Genomic DNA, 18347 nt, shown 5'->3' on the forward strand with positions numbered 1-18347 from the left:
AAAGCAAGAAATGCTAAAAACTTTACAAATTATACCTAATGAAAAATGTTAATTCAAAACATCCTAACAGTGTTGGCATCTTGTAGTCCTGTCAACTTTGTATATGACATGACATATAAGAAAAGACTGATTGGAGGGCTGGGAGACTTAYAGTTCCTCTCTATATTCTCTTCACCCTAAATTGGGTATGTGGGGGAGGAAGTTACACTTCGCTGTCAGTTGAACCCTCTCAAACACCAGCTCTCATGGCTGTCTGGCATAGTACTGGGCTGATTCAATTTGCTAAACTCACAAAAGCAACTTGGAAGAAATGCAAGTAGCTTTCTGCAAGTGATATCAAATGAGGACAAGGGGTAAAAGATGAGGAGCGTGGAATGAGATGGGTAGAATGAGGACTTGCAGTGAGTCTGTGTAAATTGACCTAGGAAATGAAATATCAAGGCAAAATGACACAACAYGGTTAATGCATAGAACTGTTCCCTTTCCATGTTAAACATGAAAGGAAAAATAACATTTATCACTGTTAGTAACCTCTGTCGTTACAGAACTGCTTTTCTTTTTCAGAGTGGTTCTGAGGACCTCAGTGCATGCCTGTTATCACAGAATATTTTTCCCCTCTTGCTTTTTAAACATCTTTCGTCCCATTATTCTCTAGGGTTTGTAGGAAAGATCTTTAGGCTAGTGCCTGTTGTAAACTTGCTATAGGTAGTGTCCTTATACATCTTCAGTTTCACTGATGTAGAACGACTGTTCTTTGTGTAGACATGAGGCTTGCATATGAGAGTGAGCAGAAATATGGCAATGAAAAGTTTCCTCAGTCATCCTTTACACAAGCCGCACCCTGTTCCATTGCGCTCTCTTGAACATTTCACAGATAGCAGGAGAGTGCCTGACTGCTAGCCAGTGAGGTCAAATTCCCATATTTCCACAGAGCATTTTACAATCTGGTAAAGCTGGAACCTGTGTCTGTGGAACCTGACTCAAACGAACAGATGATACAATGACTCCCAGGTTCACTGGTCACATAGGGAGTAGGAAATAGGTTCAGATTGATACAGTGGGCTGTAAAATCGAGTTACTCTTCAAGTCTAAGAACGCTTCAGAAAGCTTATTTTCTACATAACCTTAAAGGTTTCTGATTTGTGATACTTAAGCCTGAGACAGTTAAAGTTAAATATAAAGCAAAACTGGCTTGCTTGAACACTTACTTTCTCTAAGGCAAATTTTCATTCATTTGTGTGCTGTAAACATCTTTGATTTAGGATTATTTTACCATGGTCTAGATAATCAGGGCACATAGTACCAAAAAGTTTTCTGATTTCCAGCAGAAATATCAATCTTGATATTTCTGCAGCAATAGTACTATGATGAAATAAACAACRTAAGAGAAGGAATAAAGATCCATTACAGTTTGAATATTGCATTCATGTTAACTCTAGAACATAATAAAGTATATTTAAGATGAAGATAGATGTCAGTCTTACTTGTTCAAGGAAAATTTTGCTATAAGTAGTTCATAAAAGCCTAGAATTCCCTGTATTGTCTCTAAAACTCTAGTTTTGTCATGCTTTAGAGCAGGTAGAAGAGTGACTCGCTGTTAGTGTCTGCCACTGATTTACCAAATGGCTTTTGACTGTGTTGACTAGCTGTAGATAATCATTACCCCCGAAAAACAAAAATAATTTTAAAATTTGTTTTCTTCTGCTCATTTCAAAAGGCTACTGTTGAGAAGGGTAGTTCTCCTGTTGACTTAATGATACAACTTTTTATGCACTGGTTTAGTACTCACCCACTACCATAGAAGAAACAGGGAAGACACAAGATTTCTCTTGTAACTTCTTTGRGGGGAGTACCTGTCTTTGTCCTGAACAGGACTGCTCCTCTTTCAGGAGCTTCTGGCAGCATAAACCCTTAAACTACTGTTTAGGATTGCCATTGCTCTGTAAGATGCTCCAAACACAACTTTGGAAATGTAGTTCTCTTTAAAGTGTCAGTGTAATGGGAATTACTAGCTATCTGAAAGAAAATAAAACACTAAAAATGCATCATTTTCTTCTGACCCTTTCCTAAATACCTGGAAAGGCTTTATTTTACTATTAAGGAAGTGCATTCTTTTAGTTTTAAATACTTTTTTTATTAATAACCAGAAAAAGAAAATCGCAAAGGAGTGTGTGTACATATAACTAGTTCTAAACTAAATTTAGATGACTTAATCTCTTTAGTTGTTTTCAATTCTCTTACTTTAAAACTGTCTTAAGAATTCCAAGCATCAGACTAGAGGATTCAGCTTTCAAGCCTCATTCTCTTCTAAATCATATCCAGAACTTGAAGTTAATTCCCTTTATGCAGGTACTTAGCACGTGCCAACATATTACCAGTAGGTGTTAGCTACATAATGCATTCAGGGATGCTTCTGGGGCTGAGTACCTTGACAGCTTGTCCTTTGTTCCTGTTCAGCCTTCTGGCTAGCTGCTTCACATCAAATCTGGGGACGTGATCAATGAAGGCTGCTTTCGACCAAAAAAAAAAAAAAAAAAGGAAGCATATTTACAGACAATGTGTAATTTAACTGTAGAACTCAGTTCTACATTTCAAAACACTGTGTAAATTAAGTGTTCTTGGAAATGAATGAATTCGTGGTGGATAGTTCCCTCAGATGTGCTTAAAGAGGGTCTGTACGGAACATCCAGATCATATAATTTCTGATCACCGAAGACTCCTCCTAAAAACTTTTAGTTAAACCTAGATTTATTGTTGTCCAGTACTTTTGAAACATTCTTCTCCAAAAAATATTTCTAGTGAAAATGAGGCACAGCTGTTGTTTTTATTCATGGTTCTTATACTGAGTTTGCACCTTAATATCAATTTTTGCAGCGGTTCGTGAAAAATAATTATTGTTGGTTATACTCTTATTTTTCTCATCTCTTCCTGACAGAAGGAAGCTCTAGCATCAGTTTTAGCACTTTGSAGTTTCTGTAGGTATACATGTTTGAGATGAAAGCAAATCTGTAGTGCAAGGAATATTTCTTTAACGTTGTTGTTTCACCCGTGACTGTGTGTGACTGCTGACTTCTACTGAGAAGGGAGTGGCCTTCTCCTCCCTAAGACAGATTTCCACAGCCTTTCTTGGCCTGGACCAAGCAGTTGTGTGGCTAGGGAGTGAGCTGGGTCAGCATTTTATGATCTAGTGCAAAATTCACTTTGCTTCTATTTACTGTATATTTTTGAAGAGTTAAACCATAGCTCACAATGTAGTTGTGACTCTGTAGTTGTTCTTCTTTCAGAACTATGCAAGAGGGTATGCTTAAGGGCATGCAGGGGGTCTGAAGRTAGAAGTAAGACAAGTGCCAGTTAAATTAATGGTGCCAGGTTCAGAAGAAGTGCTGAGTAGTTAATCTTTTTCCATGAGTGTATATTATTGATCCAGCACATAGTTAATGTCTGGATTCTCTTCAGAGTCTCTAGATTTGAAGCATACTCTGTCAGTGTATTCAATATAGCATGCCCCTTGCTCAAGCTGTTTTATTCTAGGGGGCTTTAGTAATAGAGGCAATGAATACACTGCAAATGGATATAGGCTAATTCAGAGTATATGCCTTGGATTCTTGTTAGGTTGCTTTGGTGTGCTGCACCATTTGCTTCTGCTGCTTCTTTATCATTAACGTTGCTTGTGCTAAATAGATGAGATCCATTTCATGTATAATGCACAGCCTGTGATTTGTGCTTCCTGATTCAATCTTCTCCCTGTTCCTAAGAATAAGCCAGGTTAGAACTTGTGGCTCAAAATTTCTGAGTTTACAGTTGCCTCACAGCATCACTGATGGTCCTGAAAGATCCTTGTTCTTGTGCGCTGTGTGTAGGTATTGAGGTAGAGATTCAAGAAAGAATTTCATTGCTTGCTTTGACAAAGCCTTAGTTGGTGTATGGTAGTCTGGTTTTCCACAATATGATCCATCAAGAGATATTTCTCTGCTGCTTGTTTGCCTCCATCTGCGATAGGAGGCATGTTATTTTTAAATAAYTTTGTGAGAAACTGCCATTATTCCAAGTGACCATGTAGCTTCTACCATAGCTACAGATTGGGAGGTACTGCTGAATTTGTGCTTATAGGAGAAGGAAATTATAACCAAACTCCGTTTTTAGTATTTTGAGCAGAGCAACTAGAAAAAAAACTTCCTACAGGAAGTTTCTGATATTCCAGTAATTTCTTACAAGTGATCCTGGAGATGCTGTAGCAGATAACCTGTCTGTCAGGTGCTTCCAGAGGTAAATCAGTGGAGTATACCAACTGTATTTTTTTTCTTATCTATATAGGAGAGAATGGTATCATTTTTCTTTGGGGGAGTATGTTTCAAACATGTTTAAGGAGTCCTACTCAAGACTTCTGTTAGCATGGAACTTGGGGTTTAATTGCCAGATTTAGGACTGTTATCTGTCAAACTGTGGCAGACTTTTCAGGTGATGTAGTAACAACATTGGTCTGCTTTTTATTTTTCCTTAAATAAAAAAAATAAGGTCAAAATCATATCCTAAAGTGTCATTAGGATTTCAGGTCAATAGATGTCGTTTTCTTAATTGATACCTATATTTAGAAGACTAATTTCTAGTAGCAAAGGCTGTACTTCCTTTGTTTATATTGTTGCTTTCTTCCGTCATGTACATTCCTGGTTCCTATATTTATATAGACTTCTAGATTTTTTTTTCCGTTTGTAGCTTGATGAGAAGTGTAAAAACTTACAGAGCTATGGTGTTATTTCTTTTAGGCTGTATATTTTAATTCCCTATTCCACACAAAAACCAGAAGAGTAATCCTTACCCTTGGGTGAGGTTAGCTTGCTAGCTGGACTTCTAATACAAAATGTGCATCTGTAAGATTTCTTTTTTTAAGGAACGGTAGTTCTTTCGTGCTAAGCTGCTTGGATGGAAAGGGAGAGTACTCACTTCAGGTGTCTGTAGGCTGCTACTTACTTTCTAAAGGGGGCAACAATACTCATAGCAGAGAAGTAGCATAGGTCTGTTGGGAGAAATACAAAATGACCACTTTGAAAACAATATGCAAATAGGAGCAAATGTTTAAAAGTGGTCTAGGCTAGCTGTCTGGTAGCTATGTGATGGGCTGTTTGGTAGAATTACTGCCAAACACACTTGAGTTGTTAAATACATTAGGTAAGAAGAATCACTGTGCTCTTGCACCTTGCAAGAGTGAGCGTCTCATCATCTTCAAAGAATTTGAAAAGTTAAAATGTTCTTGAGATTTCTACAGACATAGATTAATGACATATATATTCATTCTGATGTGAGAAAAATGAGCAGAGACTAGCAATTTAAGTTTGTATAGCTGCAGTATAATAGAAATGAAATTTTCTTTGCTAGGTACAAACCAGAAATAGTGCATTTAGTTTTAATCATTTTATTAAGCTTATTTAGTTAAGATTTGACATAATAAAAGCTTTTAGAGCCCATACCAGTCCCAGGTTTTTAAAGATAAATAGCCAAGCTCTGAGAAAATCTCTGCACATTTTTTTGATACTTTAAATTTCCTGTCTTATTTGACTACTTATTCTTTAACTTGTAATACCCTGGTAGAATACATCAGATAGGCAATTTGAACAATAGGCCAGAAAAAAAGATTGCCCTGGTGTGGCACTGAGAGGTACCCGACTTCAAACATCAAAAGAACACTTGTGGTGTATCCTCTTAGGCTCATTGTGTCCATCACTCTAATTGCTTCTGTTTGATGCTTTTTATCACCAGCCTGCTGCCCTGGCAGCAGGAAATTCCTACTAACTCTTCATCCTGTCTTCCAGCGGAAGTAAAGAACTTAAATTACAGTATACCAGGATGTTTCTCAGAGCCCCCTGTTTTCCATAGGTATAGGAGTCTCAACGTGCAGAAAATCCCTTTGTTAAACTGTGTATTTTAGGAGGTTAAAATCTGTTGACAGTAGGACTAAAGATAGGTAATTCTTTAAATAGAACAGAAGCAAATGAACTCCAGCACTACTGAAACACTGCAGAGCTTGAGGTTACTACTCCTGCGTGTGCTGGGGGAATARAGCACAGGAGCTTGCCATATTCGCTCCAGGACAATGCTGACTGTTTTAGTCTGTTTATTATGACACTGGTGAGATTATTGCTGAAAATGCTGTCCCTTTTGAAGCTTCAGCTTTGAAAATGAAGTTGACAATTTGGGAAGGATTCAGGAAAAAGACTTACAGAACTGATTTTGTTGTCTACAAATTTTCTGGTGTTGAGAGACTTAAGAATTCTCTATCTGGTTAAGAAATGATCTGAGAAGGGATTTCTGACATCAGAAATGTTAAGTATAAATATGTAAAAAAAACAGTATTTTCAGTTAACTGTAAACAAGTTGTGGTTACAGTTTATATTTTTAACTGCAAAATGTAACATTCATATTTTGTATAAGAGTCATAGATTTTGAAATGCTTACTGTACTTCCATACTTTTTCTGTGGGATGTGGTGTAATTTTTAAAAGTTGGGCTTGATATAGAATTTCCTGGTTGCAGTTGTTTCTTTTTGTGATGATGAGGGTTCCTGTGGTTTTAAAATATTGTTAGATTTTCACAGCTGTTGCCACAGATTTATGAACGGATGGATTTTTGGTGGGTAGGTTTCTCCCAGCCTCCTGTTGAAGGTTGGATCTTATTTTATGCTCTAGACAGTTTGAATTTACGTAATTAAGTTGTAGACTGACATACTAAATTAAAGGGAAATTTTCAGGTAATTCTGATAATTTCCTAGTGCTTTTGATGAGAAATACTACACACAAGAAAGGGATATTAAGGTAGAGAATATGGGGAAATTTCAACAGAGGGGAAAACGTTTTAGTACAAGGCATTTTTAATAAAAGAAATTATTTAATTGCTAGTGAGTATACCAAATCATAAAAGAAAATGGACTAGAATGTAAACCAACACCTCTCCAGTTCTTAATTCTCCTTAAAAATATAGCAGCAAGCTAATGCTTCTTTATAGAAAAGAATCAGGAAAAAAATCTGTGAGTTGATAATTTATATTATCAGGTTATTTTCCAAAACTAGTTTAAGGAAGAAAAGTGTATATTAAAATATCTTGCACGTTATTGCTACCTGCTGAATTATAGTCTAAAATGCAGCAGCACAAAGCAGAACTTAATATTTAAATAATTCCCATTTCGTACTGAGAGTGCAAAGATGATTGTGTTGTTCAGTAAGTTTCCTTACTGATACTTTCTTCTGTCCTGTGCACTCCCAGATCCTWCACTCAAGGAGCTATATAAGTGCACATAAAATTAACCTACCATATTTCAAAGTATAAAGGTAATAGCTTTGTAATCAGTGATAAATATCTAATTTAAATATAATTAAAAATGCTTGTTATGGATAAACATATGATTTTTAAGTAAAAGTTGTTTCTCTTTGCTTAGGAGGTGGTAAGATTGTAGACTGAATGTGATTAATGATCTTTGCAAATGTTGCTTTATATGCTTATGCTTTGAGAAGTAGAGCAGCCCAGACTGTCTATCTGCATTCTCCTATGACTTTGATCTTGATTAAAACTGGTTATGTTAAATTTATCTTCCTTTTTGGAACCTCACAAACTCTTAACTGTTTTTTTGTCTGTATATTTATATAGGAAGATGCCAAGTATCTTCTCTGAATACTGTAAAAATTACACATTTGGGTATGCTCAGCAACTAGCAATAAATGGGTGCTTTGTCTCTTGAAAGTCTTAAAACTACAATTTGTCTTTAAATACAGCAAAAGTTGCTCAATGTAGTAAGTTACTTAAATTCATATGGAGTGCATCAAGGTAATATTTTGTTTAAAAAAGGAGTCTTGTGCCYCTGCCCTCCTACAGTGAATGTGTACCTAAAGGTAGTAGGTGGCTTCTGTAGTGAACTCTGTGATTTTCTTCTTGCTGCAATCATCTGTGTTTCTGTCAGGTCTGATATTATCTGATATTAATATTCTGTTAATACCTGTTTTATTCCTCCAAAGCAAGGCGTGCACACACACCTTCCTCCCGCACCCCCCACCATCCTCGCAACTAAGGGTGTTTTGGTCAGACTAATTCGACCTGTTTAAAGGTTCAAAAGCAGCAGTGACAAGTATAAAACCTGAATATAATAATATATCAGGGATTGGTAAGTGCACACTAAATGGCAAAGCAAAAAACTTGAAAGGAGCCAGTTTTCCTAAAATGCTTTATTTTGGTATTAAATTATCTTTTATTGCTTTGTGAGCTGACTAAATTCATTTTAACACTAAAGTACCACTGTTTTTTTTTTTTTTTTTTTTTTTTTTCCTGAGAAGCAGAAAAACTAGATTTTGTCTAGGTTGCCTAGATTGTACAGGACCAGTCTGAAAACTGGATATGTTTTATGGGGAAGCTTTAAAGGAAAGGAGTCTTTTTAATCCTAATAAATTATGTGATGATCATTCAGTAAAACATTTTGGGTAATTCYGTTAAATATTAAAACAGATGGGTTTTTATTTTTATTATACCTTGTGCTGTTGCCACTAAGAGTATTACATAAGTCTGTTGGTGGAATTGTTTATGTAAAGCGTGTGATTTGTAGTTTCTAGACCACAGTGGCATCTTAAATCCAAGGTTTGGGAATACAGYCCATTACAATATGTTCAAGTATACAAAATGGATCGATTGCTAGATACTTTACATCTGTATACAAGACAACCTAAGAAAAAGTAACTGGATAATAAATAATACTTGATTCATATACAGCTCCTGTAAATCTGTTTTGGAGGCATTAAATTATGCATTTTTCTGTATTTTTCCCCTCACCAATCCTTAGTTATACAATGGTAAAACTGTTTCGCTTTTGTTGCATCATCTGCAATGATGTGTGGTGGATTTTTATTTTTTTTTAATTCTGTAAGAAAATTAATATTTTTATATTAGAGCATGATTGTCACTATGGAGATCTGTAACTGTGTCTGGATGTCAATTAGGGTCATAGCTTTGTACTTCTTAACCCGCTGTGAAGGCTCTGTCTGTTCATCATTTATGGTTACTTACGTTCCATTAAAGAGGGTGGCTGGCCAGCAGGGAGGAAGACTATTTGGCTTGTCTTTGCTGCTGCTGCTTTTGGTCAGCTAGACCTTTTCCGGAGAGTTTTTATCTTCCATAGGAGCAAAAGAACATTCTCGGCTAGGAGATATTTCTGGAATACAAGGTACATGAAGGAAGGATCATAATAGAAGCAATAAGTACAGGGAACTGCACTGGAAGTAAAGCTTGCAGGCACTCAAGGAGAGGAAGGAACAGAGCCCCTCCTCACCCCAGCCCAGTTCTGGAAACGATGGAAAGAAGATATTCCTGCTGACCAAGGTGGAACTGTGTGGATCTGTTGCAACTCAGGAATGCCCTGGAAGTTGTTGAGATGGGATTGACTGCGATTGACAGCAATCAGGGGAAAATTAATCCAAATAAAAAATTTGAATAGAAGTCTCAAACAGCAAATCTGAACACCCCTTATTCCAAAAGCGTTACCCAGGACTTCATTGATTTGCTGGCTGAATCTGAGTTGCCATTTTACATGTTGCCATTTTACATGTATGTACTTTTTAGTTGAGAACCATTTGGGGCTCCCTTATACCCCTTGTTCAGCATACAGACCTTCGTTTCACGAGACTAATTGCTTAATAAAATTATTGTAGATTGTTTTAATACTTTCTATTAGTATATTGAAATGTTAACGCTAAAAATTTTATATAACGCTTTGACAAATGGATTCTTAAGGCTTTCTTGCAAAGTTAAATAAAGCAGAAATGACTTGCTTGAATACTTCCTCCAAGGCAAACTTTCATTGATTTGCATGCTGTAAACATCTTTGATTTAGATACGGTTTAAGATGGTTTAAGATAAGCATTTTACTATGGTCTAGATAATCAGGGCATATTGTAACAAAATTCAGTTTGTTCATGTCTTTTGCTAAAAACAAAGTCAAAGGGTAAATTTTTGATGTAGTTGTGAATACTTTTCATAAAGTTGGAAGAGAGCATGGACTTGGGTTCTGTTGACTTCAGTTTTACTAAGCGTATGTTCATCTTAACTAAAACTTTGAAGTAAATTTTCATTTATTAAATGTTTAGATATATAAAACATGCTTTCATTATCTTCATACCGGGAGGTAATTCCAAGAATAAGCTAGAATTTCTAAAAGGTGTTTTCAGTGAGACATCTTAGACTGACAGCAAATAAATATTTTTGTTGGTTTTCGTGTGTGATCACAAATAGGAAGATTCTTTTTTTTTTTTTCCTGTAGTTGGATTTTTAAGTATTTGATATTGATAGATTGTATAGTTTTCCAAATAATTTTATTTTTTACATTTCAGGGAGTAGGGAGAGAGCTTCTAGATTATTAGAATTTAACTAATATTTGTTCTAAGAAGCAAAAAGGGATGATTCCTTACTGTTCTAGTCTCTCCAGTGTAGAGGTTAAGTTAACAGCAATTCAGAAGCATTTTTCTGTTTGTGGAAGAATGATGGCAATAATAATCCATATCCTAACTTCTTTTCAGAGGGCTTTCTGGAGGTATTATTTCTTTTGCCACGTATCAAGGGTAAGTTGTAAGAAGCACATGCACAGTCGCTTCTTTGTACACAAGTAACTGTTCTAGTATTTATTTGGAGCCCTGATATTTTGAAGTGTCTGTGCTTGCGCTGGTTCATGTCGAACATCAAACACCTTTAGAAAATACTTTGAAAATGAAAATGTAGACTGTTTGTAAGTGCTTGTGTGCAGGTAAGGGAAGTAAAAACTTCTGTCTTGCATCACTTTTTATATTGAATTGATTCTCATGTTAGACTAGTGCTGATTTATTCAAGACTGCTGTTGTAGCATTTGATGCACTTACTATTATTAGAACAGTTAAATATGCTGATTGTCCCATGTGTAGCATATTCTTAAAGTGATTTTTAGACAATTGTGCTATAGAGCACAAATACAGATTTTCAGTAAGTATTTTTTAAATTTGTTCCCTTTCCTAGTCTGTTATTTTTAAAGCGTTACTGATAAATACAGTATAATGAGATGGTTAAGTATGTAGTTTCTTGATTTTAGTAGCCTAATTTTAGTTTTGAAATATTTCATTTTTAGGTATGTTTTTCTAGTTGTCAATCTTACTTTTCCATATACAATTAGCAATAGTATAAAAAAATGACACAGTAGATAGCAGAAGAATTTACTTCATAGGAATACATAAAGCTCAACAAAAATGGAGCAGAGGAGTACTGGGATACATTAGGAAATTGCTATGCTGTTCCGTTGCTTTTTTTCTTCTTGGTGTGAATCTCAAACATCCTGAAGTTCTTGATAGCGTACCAATCACTTAGATCAAAATCTGCTCTCCGTAAGAACTGGCATAATAATGATCCCTAGTGAAATTCTGTTAGTTCTCACTTCCTGAGGCAAACCTCAGTTTGATGTGATGTTTTCAGAGCATGGAAAAGTGGTGTTAGTGATCAAAAGTAATAAGGGCACTTAAATTGTGAATATTACATATGGTGAAAATGTTAATTTGATCAAGACTGTAAAATAGTTGGGCTCTAGATTTCCCTTTTCTTCTCTGGAAAATAATTCTAGGACTAGATACCTCCAGCAGAAGTTCTCTGTACTCTTTTCTTCCAGGACTCGGTCCTTTTTTTGCTGAAGGCGAGTACTGTGTCTCACAAAAGGTAGTTCAGGTTTTGTATACCTGTAACTGCTTGCATTATTGTGTTTGGAACTTACACCTAAAGGCTTAAAGGCATAAGAGTTTTCTAGGAGCTTGAAAGCAAGAAAAGTATGGATCTGGCATACGAATGGCATTCTTGCCCGTAAAAATACGGCTATTTCAAGTTCTGTGAATGGGAATGTTTACATAATCTTCAACTTCCTGATACAATCAGCAAAATAATGCTTGAGAGGGGGGCAAATGGAAAATCTATTGCAAGTGACAGCCAGTTTAGCTGCAGGTACAAAGGCAGTTTTGCTGCAGTTGTATTTTTTTATTTTTATTTTTTTTAATGTACTCAGTACTGATTTTGGAACATAAAGTAAAAACAAATTTTAAAATCTTTGTCAGTATAGAGAAGGGTTGGAATTTTATATAAACAGAACCAAAATAGAAATGGAATTAAACTGGTACAGCAAAATTCAAGGTTATGCAACTTTTTTTTTCTTTAGAAAGAGGATTCAACAAAAAGCATATTAACACTTATGATGATAAGTATTTACTCAGATGCATAAAGCTGTGGTTTGACAGTTGTTTAAGTKTAGTGGCTAAAGGAGGGAATTACTTTGAGCTATTTGTGCCAGTTCAGCTTTTTGTGAGGCTGTACAGCATGGTCTGCTTTTTTGGTTGCACTACGACTTCAGAATGTATTCCAGACTGTGGTCTTACATTATAATGGCAAARCCATAGCTACTAATGTGATTTGGCAGTGATGCACACAATCATAAAATGCCTTTGAAGGAAGATATTTCCTGGAGATTGAAAACAATGTTGATACCATGGAAATCTTCAATGAGGTCTCACCTCAAATACTGAATGTAATTCTGGCCAACCTGTTCAAGAAAGATGACCTTGGAAAGGAGGGTGTCAGGCCAAGTCTTGTGATGAGGCAGTGAAGGGAACAGGACGCTGGAAGAGCCTGATCATTGACTGCAAGATCAAGACTGAAGTAGAGCGTGATGATTCTCCATAAATATGTTGCAGAACTAAATTAAGGTTTCCAGCTCAGATGAGCGGGTGAACAATTAAAGGCTTGAAGTTTTCAATACTGAACTCTACCTTTCTCCAAACATACTGTTCCACTTGCCTTGGTGTCTAAGGCAATCCCTTCTTCCCTTTACACATRAAATGGTGTGGAAACTATGTGTCACTACGTGTTTCATACAGTTTAGCTGCTGTTTGGACAAGGGCAGTTGTAACTCTGTAGCTGGTCAGTATAAGGTGTGTTTTTTAGCCAGCTAGCSGAATACCAGTCAGCTGCTGCCTGAGCCAGGCCGGATGAACAGGTCAGCATGTTATAAGTTTGCTGGGCTGGTTTCAGGCAAAAGAACAAAAGAAGGGAGGAAAAAAAAAAAGGTATAAACTGGTTTTAAGTATGTSAGGGCTGGGAGCTGAGTTATAGCCACTGAAAAAGTGAAGTTCACCTATAGCAGAGAAGCTTGGTCAATATATGGAGAATTGCATAGTGGTTTTCTTTGCTATAGAGCAGAGTAGGGCATGACACTCAAAGAGATTTGAGTTTAACAAAGAATCAAATCAGTTTTGTTGTATTGTTCAAATAGCAATAAAGAGAGAGAGGGGTAGAATGGATGATGTGGAGGAAACAAACTGTAAAGTGGGTTGCTTGCCTCATGAATGTCTTGACTAAGACCACACACACTTGGTGTGTGGTTTTGTTGGCAATTAACCCATTAATAAAATTGTGCAGTGAACTTTGACTAGGAAGGTGAAAGGTATAATAATTTTGTATGAATAGGCTGACTTCTGCTCTTTTATTAGTGTTTTTTGAGAGGGGAGGAGATTCTCCTCCTTGGCTGAGAAAGGAGAAACCTCTTATGTCTCATTACATATACTGGAAAAATGTTGATACTGATTATATTCAACAGGATTCTGGAAGACAAATACACAGTATAGAAAAAGATTTGGAGAAAATGTCATTTTTATTAATGTTGTCTTATAATCTAAGCAGGTAAAGTTTTTAAAATCTTAAAAACAGATACCATTCTTGTGAAGCTGTATTATATTTTTAAATGATTAACGTGGTAGTAGTTTCCCATCTATCTTTGAGGTTGTGGAATATTTTAACTGTCAGTTTTGCCTTTTGGGAAGTTCTTAACATGTTTTATAGTTCACAGTTGGGAYATTCTTCTGATGTATCATAGTTCACAGAGAAGAAATACCAACCTGGACGAAGTATTGCTTTTATCAGAAATGTTTTAGAGAGTCTCAGATGGATGTTACTGAGTTACTGCTCTGACCAGGTAGGAAGCAGACTAAAACTGTTGGGCAGGGGCAGGATTCCATCTATATGGAGCCCTTGTTTTTCTACGGCTGCCTGCAGACTGGTTCCCTCTTGCTGAACAGAAAAGAGATAACATTTCTGCTCTATGCAGTCTATAGGGAAGGAAGAAATTTGCTTGCGTTTCTAAGCTGTTAAGATAGTGTTTATCTGAAGGTACATCCTTTTTTTCCATGGTTCCCAGGATTTGCTGCGACTCCTAGTTCATCTTTGTGAAATCTAGCTTGGTAGAGAAGGGTGAGAAGGAAAGCCAGATACTATCCCCTGATGGCATCTTCCCCCTAAGATGACTGCTTCTGCAGAGACTTTGTATGGATGTGTAGGCCCTGCATTGAGAGACTCTTACCTAGTGTGAAGCACTGCAGCCTTTCTCGTGCTGAGTACCAGATCGCATGAACAGCTATGACAGGTATCTGAGATCATTGCTGGGAAACTGTYGAACATCAAAATGGAAATTCTGCCAGTTGCCACCTGAAGCATGATAGACATCCTTCAGAACTATTCCWATCTTCATATTCTAGCTTTGATACTCCCAGATGGTTTATTTAGGCTTTGGCCTGGGAGTGTGGCTGCTGGTGAAGCTCCCTGCTCTTTTAGTTCAGCAACAGCATAGTGAGTCTCTGAATGTCAATGCTAGGATGTTTCAAATGGGAAGGTATTTCTGTCTGCTACTTTCTGAGCAACTGCCTTGCCTGAGCTTCATCTAGAAGCAGTTGTAGATACCAGATGAGAGTCAGGGTACTACAGAGCCCAAGTCGTTTTTTTTTTTTTTTTTTTTGAGTATACATTTAAACCTGTATAGAATCCTGTGCCCCAGTAATTTTGGGGAAGGGGTGCGAAGGATCCATTAAGGCAAGCCTCGTCTCCTTCACGTGTGGTACATCCTCTTTCTTGGTTCTTTTTAAATCTTGGCTGAGTTGAAGCAGCTTTTCCTCTGAGGTCTCATTCTCTATGTATTTGCAGGTCTATGTGCTCAGAGTAAGTTTAATTTCACCTGGAACGTAGAATTCATAAAACATTTTAAGTAACCTTTCTATCCTAAGTATAGATARCTGTAGGACTGAACTTTTCCCTTTAATTTGGTTACATACTAAGTTTTTCAATGAGCAGGCAAAAAAAGTCTTACTCTCTTAATCTGGTCATTCATGCTTAGAACAGAATGAAGTTCCACTACCCTGCAAGGGACATGTCTCAGTAGGTCATACAGCTGTAYGATACAGATCTGATTACTCATTTCGAACTTCAGTGTTGTCATTTACATCTCTGGCTCAAGCAATTACATCTCAGGAGAATATTAGATGGAAATGTAGTCTAGTTAGTGCTGGAAGACGTTCAGAAATGTGTTTGAAATTGCTTTGCTCTTAGTTCCCTTCTAATTAAGGATGTGTTAGGTACACATTAGGAGAGCCCATCAGAGCAGTCTACAGACTGGCTTTCAGAAGACTTGGMTCTTGGCACTGTCAAATAATCTTTGTAGCCTTTTCAGCAGTTTTCATTATTTTAGTTTACAGATTTCGATAGATTTCATAAACCAACAAGGAAACACATCTCTGACTGGAAGCCCTCATGCACTTGACATCGTGTCGCCAACCAAATAAGCACAACGAGATGGGAGGGTGAGAGCAGGACACACATCAAATAATAAAGATGATCAGGATTGCACTTCTGAATTATTAATAAAATTCTAATGTACTGAAACCATTCCTGCATTACAGACCAATAAGGTGGTGGTGCTCGCTTTCAGGATTACAAAATAGAAGCCGGATGATAAACCTGCAGAAGTCTGTTTCTCTTTCCCTTCTGGTTTAATAGAGTGTTATCATACTTCATCCAGTATCTTTATTCTCTAATCTCTTTCTCAGTTAGAGCTTTGTCAGTATAGTCCTCCTTATTAGATATGCATAGATATCATTGTTTACCTTTTGAAAAAAAAAAAAAAAAGCTATTTTTTTCAGGCGTTTATGTAGACTTTCTACTTGGAAAAAAAAAATGGTAGACAATCCTTCAGATTCCTACTGAAGTGAGATTGTCCAGAGTGCTCATGTAAAATCTAATGTATTTGTTTTCTGTATTGCTGACAATTATGGGGTATCTTCTATCAACAGCAGTTCAGAAGTTCAGTAGCAAATGTTGGTTCTTTTTTCCTGATGCAACTGTTYTGGATGAGCACAAATGTATAGTGATACAATAGCAAACTAGTTACAACACTGCACAGAGTGTGTTAAATGTTACCTGTGTTCATGCTGAAACTAAATTATATCATATACTTGAATATTTTTGCATTCTGTAATGTATTTTTCTTTTACAAACTGTTCAGTCCATGGCATMATCTTGATGCTTTGTTTGTGGCTTCGTTCAGCAATAGCAGTTCACTCTGAGATTCAGTAGTAGATGTCCTAAGCATCTGACTATTTTCATGAGAAAACCATTTGTCAGCACTCAAAATATTTATAGGAGTTTCATTATAGACATATTCCTAAACTGGGACCCAAGTAGGTTTTTTTGCCTCTAAGACTGAGCTTCCTTCTTTTGGAAGGGGTGGTTATAAGCAGATGTTTTCYCTGTGCAGTGAGTTCAGGGCTGCCTTGATGTGTGATTTCCTCTTTTCTTCTTTCCTTGCTTTCACCTTGTTTCTGTTTCTCTAGTTTGAGAGATCAAGCCAAGGTTGTTCTAGTATGTCCATACATCAGTTTTGTCTGGCAGACCTATTGCAAATGTCCACTCAGTCCTTAGGAAGATATTATAGTTAGATGCTCCATTCAAAACGAGTCACCACGCCAACAGTTTTGTTGCTAGCCATATGCTGAATATGTTGAACTGATTTAGAGCCTTAATGTATAAGAAAGCTTGATTATAGAGAAGACATGAGAAAAAATATTTGTACAAAGTTGGTTTTAATGTAGTTTCAGAATTTCATCAAATTCAGCTTGTCTGTGGCTAGGCTTGGCAGCAGAAGAGAAGGAATGGCACGTATGAGACAAATCCAGGACTTCTGCTTTATTGCACTGACAGAACCAAATTGTTCAATCTGTTGTCTCATCTGTCTCTTGCCATAGCTGGGAGATCTAAAGGTCAGGCCATCACAACACAAAGAAATAATAGTTAACATGCTGTATCTCACAGTGTTACCAGCTGGCTAGTGCACTTCTCCTATTGAACATCTAGGCTCTTTCCCAAAAAGCATAAGCAAGATCCTCTGCCTATTTTGGGAACGTGTCAATGTCAAAAGTTTCTGAAGGTGGTAATGYGGAGTGCCCAGTATTGCAGCCTGCACTTAGCTCCAAGGTCCAGTACTCTTTTAAGTGTGTTGCAATAATTTTCACTTTGAAATAATTCTTAGCACCCTGAGATGCAACTTTCTGGTCTCTCTATAGAAGACTCCACAGTGGTGGTAACCTAGGAAAGCTAACTTCCCGCCAGTTGTTTTTGTTCAAGGAGGTGCTGTGTGGTAGGTGCCTTTTGCAGTCTACCGGTCCTTTCCTGTCCCACCTCTTTCTGCTGCTCCGGAGAGTGCCTGCCTGACGAGGATTTCAGCTCGCAGACAAAGCTGGGGTTGTAACTGCTCTGTACGTTATATCCTTGTGTAGGAGTACGAAAAGAAAGAAATATGGGTATGGCTACAATGCTATAGCTAGTGTATCAAAATGATATTTGATGTAATGAGTGATACAAATAAATATGTGCGATACTGACTTACAGGTTCTGCTACTGAAATCATTCAATCACATCTTCACCATGGTGTGTTATGTAACTGTTTCTCTTGGATATATCAGATAACTGTATAAGCAAAGTAAACCTGCTTTGTCATCCTTCTTGACCCTTCCTTAATTTTGAAATGAGTCCTCTGACTCTTTAGGTAGTTATAGTCACTCTGCCTCTGTTGTTTTTACACATTCTTTAATGTGTGTTAAATGCTGGGGCTCAGATGAAGATTAATGACATTTGCTTGGCAGCATTTGACAAGATAAAAACAGAAGTAAAAAGCCAGTTATTCTTCTCTTCTCYTCTAGCTGCCTCAGTGCTTTTGGATATATGAGAATGCTTTCTCACACTTTTATCTACTGGAAATGTCTTTCAAACTCTTAAACTGTCAGTTTTCTGTTACCCAGTATTTTGTTAATGGTTTTACACCATAACAACCTTTATCTTTCCAGAAACCAGACTGGTGCTTCATATGACTAACCCTAGCTCTGCTTCAAAGTGCTTGAATCTGTTAATACTTGTTGATTATTGCTGTAGGCTGCCAGCAGACATCAATCCATCAATCATACTTGTAACTTAAAAACTTTGAATTTTCTGGACTTGGACTTG

The 18347-nt window shown here is 36.8% G+C and overlaps 1 protein-coding gene across 1 annotated transcript in view; it reads left to right on the plus strand.

The window, feature by feature from the left end:
* The window catches only part of ACVR2A (activin A receptor type 2A), a 63759-nt gene that overhangs the window by 14206 nt on the left and 31206 nt on the right, over positions 1-18347 (plus strand). The window lies entirely within an intron of this gene.

This window comes from Rhea americana, unplaced genomic scaffold, assembly GCF_003343005.1.
Source record: "Rhea americana isolate MKP2758 unplaced genomic scaffold, rheAme1 scaffold_105, whole genome shotgun sequence".
NCBI classification, from domain to species: Eukaryota; Metazoa; Chordata; class Aves; order Rheiformes; family Rheidae; genus Rhea; species Rhea americana.